This window comes from Pezoporus wallicus, unplaced genomic scaffold, assembly GCF_028554395.1.
Source record: "Pezoporus wallicus isolate ANWC-B61680 ecotype Strahan unplaced genomic scaffold, APGP_CSIRO_Pwel_v1 contig_8232, whole genome shotgun sequence".
In the NCBI taxonomy this organism is placed as follows: Eukaryota; Metazoa; Chordata; class Aves; order Psittaciformes; family Psittacidae; genus Pezoporus; species Pezoporus wallicus.
This window is the reverse complement of record NW_026637105.1, coordinates 2600474-2610659: the sequence shown is the minus strand read 5'-3', so window position 1 is coordinate 2610659 and position 10186 is coordinate 2600474.

The window sequence follows — 10186 nt, the reverse complement described above, 5'->3', positions numbered from 1 at the left end:
GAGGAAAGCCTCTGTGGCCTTCCCAGCTATGGCCGAGACAGCGCTGCTTGGAGATGGATGCACAGCTGTGATTTTCCCAGTGGGAAACAAGGAAATGAGCACACATCTGAACTGCTCTGGATTAGGGCTGGCTCCTACAGGACTCGGTTTGCAAGGTGCTGTTGAGCACCACGCATGGGGAGGCTGTGCCGGTGCAGGATCCAGCTTTGCATAGTTAGAGGAGACGGAGATGAGGATTTCATATCACAGGTGACCCTGTGGCACGCAGCAGGGATTTACCTCCTCGCCTGGCTGCTGAGAAGGGCGAAGGTCTCTGTCCCTGACCCTGACGAGTAGCACTAAAAAGCTGCTTGCAAATTCCAGCAGCCTCCAAAAAGCATTTCAAATGAGATGGCCAGAATTAAAGACTATTTCAGCACTTCAAGGTGCTCAGATGCTGATGAATGCTCATGATTTGTACGTTCTCGTTATTCACCGACGCTGTATTAACGTTTCAAACTGAAAAGGAACTTCTGAAAGCGTCGCTGCCTCTGCTACTTCACGCCAAGTAATTGTGTTTAATTAAACAGAGACCAACAAGGCTCTATTGTGCGCCACTTGCAAAGCAGCCCGTGCAATGGGAAATGTCAGCGATTAAACAAACCTCTTTGAAAGCCAGCGATGGGGAGAGGTGCCCCTGTTTATATAATCAGAGCCAGGATTAAAATACAATAATTAGAGATAACAAAACCCAACCCGGGTCATAAGGGAAAACAACATCCAAGTTGACAGTCTTCCATGCAGGTAGGATTTGAAGTTCGGTCCTCATTGTATTCCTCCACAGAAGGCTTTTTGTTATCCCTTGTGCCAAGTCATTTTTTAATTGAAATGGAGATGGAGATGTTTTAAGCAACCGAACGCAGATGCGTTTCGTGTCATTTTTGATATAAAGGTTGAAGGAAGCTGCAGGGAAGGAAAACTGCATTTAATGCATTTATAATGTTTGCTCACAAATAGACCTGTTTCTGGCCACTTTCTCTTGTATTCACGTGTGCTTGGCGGGGAGGGAGCCCATGAGGTTATTTCCTCATTTGAAGCCCAGTTTAATTACTTTTGAAAGAGCGTAACAGTTAAAGTTAAGCTCTAAAATGTAAATATGTGGATTAATGTAGAAGGAGATGATGGGAGATTTTTCACTGGCTGGATTTCATCACATGGACCCAAATGATATTGCAATCTGAGATGCTCATTCAGACATAAGACACATATCATTAAAATGCACTTTAATTCTCCTCTTCGGTGCTTAGAGCTATTTTCCACCCCAAAAGGCTGCAGTGTAAAATATACAAACAGACAGTTCCCTCCCTCCTCCCGCTCCCAATGACTGGGTACATCAGGATGAAGGCAGTGGCATCACTCCATGGTTCAGCATGGTCCAGCCTAGGAGTGGGGGCCCTTGGCCACCCTTCAAAGCCCCCACTTGCCCCCAGCTCATCCCCTCTCTTGGGCATGTCTGAGTGCATAGATGTCCACCCAAGCCTGCCCAGGTGCCAAACATCTCAGTACCCAGCTCAGCCCTGAGGCTCATCAGCATCCTCCTCCCCATTTTTCTCCCCTGTTTCCCAGTCTGGAAGGTGGCTTCAGTTGCGTCAGGATGCAAAGAAAACAGCCAGAAAATGATGTGCTCCTCACCACCCCATGCTCTGGGATACTTCAGTGGGTCTCCTACCTCTTCCAGGCTGCTCCAAGAACGCAGCCGGGATTGAAAAGACACTTCTCTCCTCACCAGGGGCTGTTCTCCTTGCTGCCTCTTAAAGCAAAGGCATTCAGTCATGCCAGGACTTTGCATCGCAGGGCTCTGTTAGGGCTTTACCCTGCTGGAGGGAGAGACAGCTGAACGTTTTCCATCATCACACTTGTTTTCAGCCAGGACGGATCTTCATCAGCACAGGAAGCAGTGGATGTCTTGGGGGAAGCTCCAAAGGTCAGAATCTCATTAAGAAAATCAGCCTGAAATAAAACAAACCCCGAGCCCAACCAGTGAGAGAAATCTCAGTTTGGGTTTGAGAAAACCCTCAGCAGAAAACGTTTGCTGGGAGCCTGCATAAATTGCTGCTGTGAACGTGGGAGCTGGCCCAGCTCCACGGCAAAGCCTAATAGACATGTTTCCTTCGTTTGTTTGCTTGAAGCGCCTCGGGGCTGTCCTAGAGGCAGAGGATGCATTGAGATAACACACAGCTTCATTAGTGCCTCTGCTCATTAACCCGGACCTGCCAGTGATGCGGAGCCTCTAATCTGTGCCAGTGGTGCAAGGGGGTGCAGCAGCCCCCCCCCAGCCCTTGCAGACAAAGCTGCTGCCGCATCCTGAGGGCAACCCCTGCTCCCCTCAGCTCCTCTTACAGAGGCTTAGGGCTCTTCTGTGGTCCCCAGTGCGCTCAGGCTGTGCTCATCAACGGGGAGATAGGGATGCTCGTGCTCCAGGTCAGAGGCTAATGAAGGGGGTTTGGTACTGGGATTGAGGAGGAGAAGCAAGAAGGCTGAGAATTCAATCGGGGACACAAGTCAGGGGCTCTCTGGGTTTAGGAAACACGGCACCAGATGTCACTCAATCTGCACCCCCTGCCAGAAGAAACCAATCCTCCTCCTCAGAGGTGTCTGTTTGCAGGGATTAAGCGGAGATCAGGCCGTCTGAGGACCTTACTCTCCTTCCTGAAGAGGTCCTGGTTATTTAAAGAAGCCTAATTTGCTGTCCTCATTACCAGGGGCTGGGTGACATTGCACAGAGCCCACGCTAAGTCCTTGCTCAGTGTGTCTGTCCTCTCTTGGGGTGACACATCCAGAGCTGGGACCAGAGCTCCCTGCTCTTGTGGCCATGGGAGAGAAGGGGGTTCCTCCGGGCTGGCTGCTGAATCCCTTTCCGAGTTTCCAGACCATTTGCCTCTATCAACCAGCACAAAACCCGGGTCTCTCCTTGGCAGCCTCCCCTCTCCAGGCGTGCTCTTGCAGCTGAGAATGGCAAAACGTTCTGGAGATACCCTGCAAAGGGCAAGGAACCCCCTTTTGAGAGCCCTCTGCAGCAGCCCCTCCTCATCTCACTTCCTCATGGCCCAGGGTTTGTGAGCAAAGCGACTCAGTGCTGACACCTCCTGCGCTGGGCTGCAAAGACGGGTTCGTTCTTCCCAGGGCCAAGAAATTCAGAGTCGGGTCCTGGTCATCAGGGGACGTTGGTTGGATTCCCTTTATCCACCTCTGTGTTGTCCGGGCACAGAGTACAGATGTCCATGGGGAAGAAGGGCTCTGTCTTTTCTAATAGAGGCTGATGGGGTCGGGTACCAATCAGATGCTGAATACACTATTTATCTTGTGGATACTCCAGGGCAAACCGTAAAAGACATTACTTTGTACCCAGTTGAAGTGCACCCTTTAAATAACCTGCTTCAGCCCGAGAAGGAGATGGGTAAAGTGATGAAGTGCAGTCCCCCACTTCTCTGGGCACCCTATGCCAGCGCCTCAGCACCCTCACAGGGAAGAGCTTCTTCCTTGTATCCAACCTGAACTTCCCCTGTTTCAGTTGGAACCCATCACCCCTTGTCCTATCACTACAGTCCCTGCTGATGCAGGGGGTTGGCTGCAAATAGCAGTCGCAATGCTGGTTCAGGGCTGGTCCCACTCACCGGTGGGAAGCAGAAATAACTCCTGTGCTATCATTCCTCCAAGACTTTCTTTCGTTCCCCTGGGTGTAAATGATTAATGAAGGATATTGTGCAAAGCAGATGTACTGTTGCCACAGTAACTGAGACAAGTGGCGGGCAAGGTTTGTGCCCACGGTGAATACTGAAGCAATGATCCTGGTGCGTGTTGTAGTTATTTTAGCCTTCATAAAATTCTGGTTAATTATTAACACCATAAGGTCCCAACTTGGGGGAATGTTTGTGAGGGTCAGTTCATGATGAATCCCTTTCACTTTTCTCTCCCTGCACACCATCATGCTTTTGTCTCCCTTAAATCTCCATTATTTCCTTTTTGACTACAGTAACCTGTTACCATCTTTAATGTTTAAAAAGGATAAGAATGCAGAAGAAAACATGAGCCTGGGGGTGACTTGTGGTCACTCACCTGCAGCATCATCTCCTTGCTCTATTACCTGCTGTTTCCCTTCAGCTTTGGGGGTCTGTCTTTGGCTGGGATCCCATCCCAGCCACTCCATGTCTCCAGTGCCCAGGCTCCTCCACAGAGCAGCAGTGTCTGGTGTGCTGGTGGCTCTGCCACCCTGGAGACCTGTCACTCCCCAGGGCTAACTGCCACCACCTGCATCCCAGCAAAGGCTCTGGACCTGTCAAGGGATGGTGACCCAGGATTTTGCTGTTTGCTCCCTGAACTGACCATGAATAGTGCTGGGAGAGAAGCAGAGGGGTGGGATCCATTGCTGGGAGCTCTTCCTCCCCATGGAATCACCAGGGTTGGACACCTCCCAGTGCCAATGAGAAGTCACATCCCTGGAAAGCCATCAGAAGTTTCCTTCCCTCCCATACCTGCACCCTCAGCACCGACCCCCAAAGCTGACACATCACAGACCCCACTGGCCTTTCCCTGCCCCATCCCCTTCACATCCTCCCTCTGTGCCCCTCTCTCACTGGGTACACCCCATTAGGTAAATGGGAAGGCCCCCTGTGCCTCCCCTTCCTCCAGCATGGACCCTTCCTCTAGCCTTGCCCCACACCATGCCCACTGATGGTCCTGTCAGCTCCTGCTTGTGAGGGTCGGGTCCACTCTGAGGGTGCCTTCTGTTCTTTATGTGCTTAGAAATCACCAGCTGATGCTGCTCTCTGGAGCTGATGCTGCTCTCCGGAGCGGATGCTGCTCTCCGGAGCAGATGCTGTTCTCTGGAGCAGATGCTTTTCTCTGGAAGCAGTGCTCACATTGCTCTCCCAAACACATTAAGTGAAGGTTGAGAGCTAAAACTGAAGGGCATTTTGGCTGGTCACAAATGGAGGGATCTGGGAGTCCTGCCAGCAGCAGAGGGGCTAATAGGATGGCTGGGCTTCTGCCGTGCACGGTGCTCAGGGAGAGACAGATGGTTTGGGAGCTCCAGGCTCCTGATTTATTCTGCTTACAAACCTCAGCACTATCCACCTTCCTCCCCGGGACATTGATGCTGGCCTGCAGGAGAGCCAGCCATGGGAGGGCAGGACCATGTGAGGCTAAGGCTGGGGTGGAGGAAGCTTTATGGGACTAAAGGCAGCAGTGGCTCACACTACGCAGTGCCTGCCCTGTTTAAAACACTAGGAAAGCCCCACTGCATGGTGAACCGCTGAGGCTGCTGCACCCCCCGAGCCTGCTGCCTGGCACATGGGGTGATGGGCATGGCCCATTCCCACCTGAGGACTCACCCCAGTGCTTGCCTATGCTCATGGACCCGCTGAGCTGAGGATTGATGGCAGCGTGGTGAGCAGGGAGCTGCCCATGGGGCTAGATCCTGCAGGAAGAATTCCAGGGGCCCCAGCACAGGGGCTGTATGGACACTGGATCTGCTCACAAAGAGCAAGAGCCACACACATGGCCCCAGCTCCTCCAGGTGACAGTGGTCAGAAGGTGCAAGAGCCCTGTGGTGGCAGATGCAAGACGTTTCCTTCTGTGGTAAGCCTCAATCCAATCTCTGAAGATCAGCTTAAATGAGATTGACTTAAACCCTGACCACCCCTTCTGTACTTCTCACTGCTGTCTCTTACGACAACAGGGTGTTCCTCGTGTGCACAAACATTTTCCCTTCCTTTTAGGACTCTCCCTAAATTCTTGTCATTAGAATTCAAAAGGAGATGGGATTTTAATGGCTTCCAGAAAGCAGCAGCAGGTCAGAATGAAGAACAGACCTTCTCAGGATGGGATCTTTCTTACGCTCAGGCACAGAAAATGCCTCTTTTGTGAGTGGTGTTAGGAAACGCGGTGCAAAAGGTCACTCAGAAAGACACACACAGAGAAAACATCAGAGGATTTACTTTAAACCCTCCACCACTTGCTCCTTATTTCTCCATGAAGGCATTGCCAAGCTGGGCTCAGCCACCGGTACATGATGTACAAATTGCCTCTGGCAGGCAGGTGGATCAGGGGCATGCAGCAAGAAGGGCTGGTAACCTCCAACTGGCCTTTGCTTCTCCATCTGTGCCTGTATTTCCAGGCTATGAGAAGGATGCTTGGACCTCATGGATCCATGGCTACTCACAGTTCATCAGGGTCCAAGCACATCACCTCCTGCCCATGAGACCCCCCCTGCAGTGAAGGCCAAGGGGAATGGCTTTAACCTGCCAGAGGGGAGACTGAGCTGAGCTCTTAGGCAGAAGCTCTTCCCTGTGAGGGTGCTGAGGCGCTGGCACAGGGTGCCCAGAGAAGCTGTGGCTGCCCCATCCCTGGCAGTGTTCAAGGCCAGGTTGGGCACAGGGGCTTGGAGCAAGCTGCTCCAGTGGAAGGTGTCCCTGCCCATGGCAGGGGTTGGAGCTGGAGGAGCTTTAAGGTCCCTTTAACCCAAACCACTCTGGGATTCTATGATTCTATGCTTACAGGCACCACTTTGTCCTGTCTGGCGTTATAGCCTGGGAGAACCTGGTTGCCCTGGTTGCTAACAGCTCAGAGAGCAGGGAGCAGCTCCCCTCTCTGCACTTCACCCCCCAACAACATTTACATGAATAACTGCAAGAGCCCCATCTCCAACCAGCAGGCAAAGCCGAGAGCAAGCTGTCAGGATGTCTTCGACAAAGGCTTTTTTTGTCATGGAAAATGGGATTTCAGCAGAGCAGCCTTTTCAGAACAAGCCCCTTCTCCTGGAGCTGTGCGAGGAGGACTCTGCACAGTGATTCTGTGCTTTCAACCTCTAAAAAACAGGCAATGTGATTGCCTTTCCTTGTCTCTCACAGGCTTTTGGGTGTTTCAAAAACTGGCTTGGTTTTTCTCACGAGAAAATGTGCTTCCAGGGTGCATTGAAGGTAAGAAATAGGAGGGAAGGAAGGTGGAAAGAATAAAGGAGGATTGGCGAAAGCAACCTTTTGTAAGTGGGATGCTTCCTGGAAAGGTGACGCATTCGATTCGACATAAACGTGTTCACTTTAAGCTACCTGTGCCTCTAAGCAAGTGAAAGGCAGACAAAGCACAGCCCTTACCTTGATTAAATCATTCAAATGTGATAGAGCCAGGTTTGTCTCAAACTGCTCCGTTCAAGCGGCTGTTTCAGTGGGAAGAAAAGACCGGTTTAAAGCAAGGAAAACCAGGAGTCCCCATCAGAAGCCCAAAGCAAAGGAGTGCACCATAGGAGTGGAGGTCAAACGAGCTCTGAGGTGCTCAGAGTTGTGGGGAAGCCCCAAAGCCTCTGGCCACCAGGTGGGGAGGTGGGAAGGGGCTCTGCCCCCTCAACCCCGCAGTGATGCTCTTCAATTTGCACACCCTTAAAGCACTTCTAGGAGAAGCGTGGGTTATCTCCCCTTGTAGAGACTCCTTAGGAGTGGCCCTGGGATGCCAGCTGATCCCAGGCTGGAATTGCAGACCCCGTGGGCTGGGCTGAGGACTGACAGCACGCTGAAGCCCCATCTAGCTACTGGTGGCCTTTCACTGCTGCTCCTTTGGCTTCCCACTTGAGCCACGCAGAGATAATCCTCCCTCCCGACGTGCTAAAAAGCAGCTAAATAGCATCGTGGAGGTGCTTCCTTTTGGGCCACATCAGCTGCAAGCTCAAAGCCAAGGGCAGGGCTGGAGAAAGCTCCAGCTGGGGTGGGAATGTGCTGTTTTGCTTCTCTATTGCTTGCTCTTACACCCCTGTTGCCTTCCTCAGTAGGAAAGTGCCTGCATGAGAGCACAGCTTCTGGAAGACATCCCTTGGGTGATGCCAACAGTCTTTGCAGTTGCAAGTGTGTGTCCTGCTCAACCATGGGCACGGTCATAGCTTAGCCACGATCCCCTGTGGAGCCAGCAATAGGTGGGATAAGAGCAGGTCCTGCCCTCAGCACCTGCATACACAGGGCTGGGTTAGGGTTAGGGTTAGCAACCTGCGCTGTTGCATGTTTCTTGGGTCTCAAATTGGCCCCAGCTTGCTGTTTCTGTTGTCAACATCTGGCCTCAAGTAACCACTGGAATGAAAAGGAGAAGCATTTGTCCCTTAAGTCACAAGATGCCAGGTCTGCATGTTCCATATGTCTTGGGGACCATGCATCAGTGCTGGCTGAAAGCTGAGATAGACACAGGAGGGATGGAGCTGGCTGGCACTTCACTCAAAGCAGTGTTGTTAAATATTTGCCAAGACAACCCTTCCACTGAAGGGTTTTGCTCCTGATTTATACCATTAGGAGGGAGGAATTAGAAAGTTACCACTGCAAGGAGGAAATGGTCTTATATTGGCTATGCCACCTCTTTGCAAAAGCTCTTGGACCTCAGAGCAATCCTTTGTACACACTTTGTGGCTAGACTAACGGCACCAATTCAGCAAGGGAGCAACTTCCAGCTGCTGCCCCTAGCAAAGCAGAGCAATCAGTGCCCTTCTCTCTCAAATAATACTGCAGCATTAAAGTGCTGGGGATAACAGAGCAACTCCAGGGATTAGAAGCAAGGAAGGGAGAAAAAGGATGAAGGAAGGAGTTAGGGAGTTCAGTATCCCCTGCCTGGCTGGGGAAAGGGCACAAAAGGCTCCAAGACTCCCATGAATCTGCCCTTGGCCTCTTTTCCTGGTGCGTCAGGGCTGGAATTCAAGGCATGCGGTATGTTAGCACTGCAGATAGTGGAATGAAAACAGGAAACGCGGAGAGGCTGCCGGCACCCAGCACACTGGAGATAGCCCCTGCAGAGCTCTGGGAGAGAAGGGAAAGAGGCATTTGTGCTGCAAAACGTGCTCTTCTGAAGGGGTTTCTGTGTGCAGTGCGTGGCAGTGCAATGGTCCCCGTCCCTGCCAGCCCCTCGGTGTGCAGGGAGATGCAGGGTTGGGGTTCCTCTGGGCTGGTCAGATCAGGAATAGAGCCCCAGCCATGGCTGGTTGGAAAGGGGCAGGAAGCTTCTGCATCACATCCAAACCTGGAGCTAGGAGATACTCTGAGCTTGGCAAGCGTGGAAATGATTGTGGAGCTCACAGTACCTGTCCATCACCTCCAGCCTTCGCCGAGGGCAGAGCCGGCGCAGGGCTGGGCTCTTCCTTTCCTTCTGTGGATGGGGTTTCAGTCACTGCTGCTGCCAGGTGTGGTGATGGGCTGTCAAATGTGCTCATCTGGAAAAGCAACATGGGAGGAAGGATGTACAGGACTCAACAGCAATAGCTCAGCTCCCCGGGCACTGATAGAAAGGACTTCACAAACCTCCCAGATGGAACTATAGCACCAGACACCTCCTCTCCTGTGTCTCCAGCAGGAACAAGTCCCCTTTCTGCAGCACCAGAGTTGTGACAGACCCAGTACAACACAGAACATGTCCCATCCAGCACAGTGCTGGCGAGAGATGGATTGAGCCAGTATCATGCAGCCCTCCACCCATCCATGGTCTGATGCCGAGGCCATGGGTTAGAAAAGCAGAAACCAACATGAAGAGTCCTGAAGGTTCCGGTTAGGCTCTAAGGATTTCCAAACGTCCTTGCTGGAGCCATCGCAAGGCCACAGCTCATCATTTGTCCCTGTCCCATTCAAAGGTGTGGCGGTGTGACTACCGCAGGGCTGGCACAGCAGCCTGGCAGGGTGGCAACGCCATGAATCACTGCAAACCACAACCCCTTCATTTCACTTGCAGGTATCTGCAGCATCCAGAGCCAGCTCCCCACAGCAGGCTTGAGGTGGGAGCTGCTTACCTATCTGAGGTGATGGTTTCCACTGAGATCATGGTTTCAAATGGTGTTCACCACTTGGTTACTGTCATTTTGCAGCTGCCAGAGCTCTGGGTGAGCCGAGTGAGCTGCTCACGAGTGAAATAAGGTATTGAGACAACCGTGCACATGGTTCCTCGGGCTCAGGAGAAATGAGAGGCGAGCTGTGCAGGTGGAAGGTTGGAATGATGTGAATGCTGACCCAAGACCTGGTGTCATGCAGAGGATGTTGTCCGGTTTGTCCTGACAACTGCATGTTCCCCCTGCCATGTGCCTGCCCATGGAACTAGATGATTTTAAGGTCCTTTCCAACCCTAATCAGTCTATGATCCTATGATTCCATGCCATGGCTAGTCCTCTCCCTGCCCTTCTTCTGCTGTAGCAAGA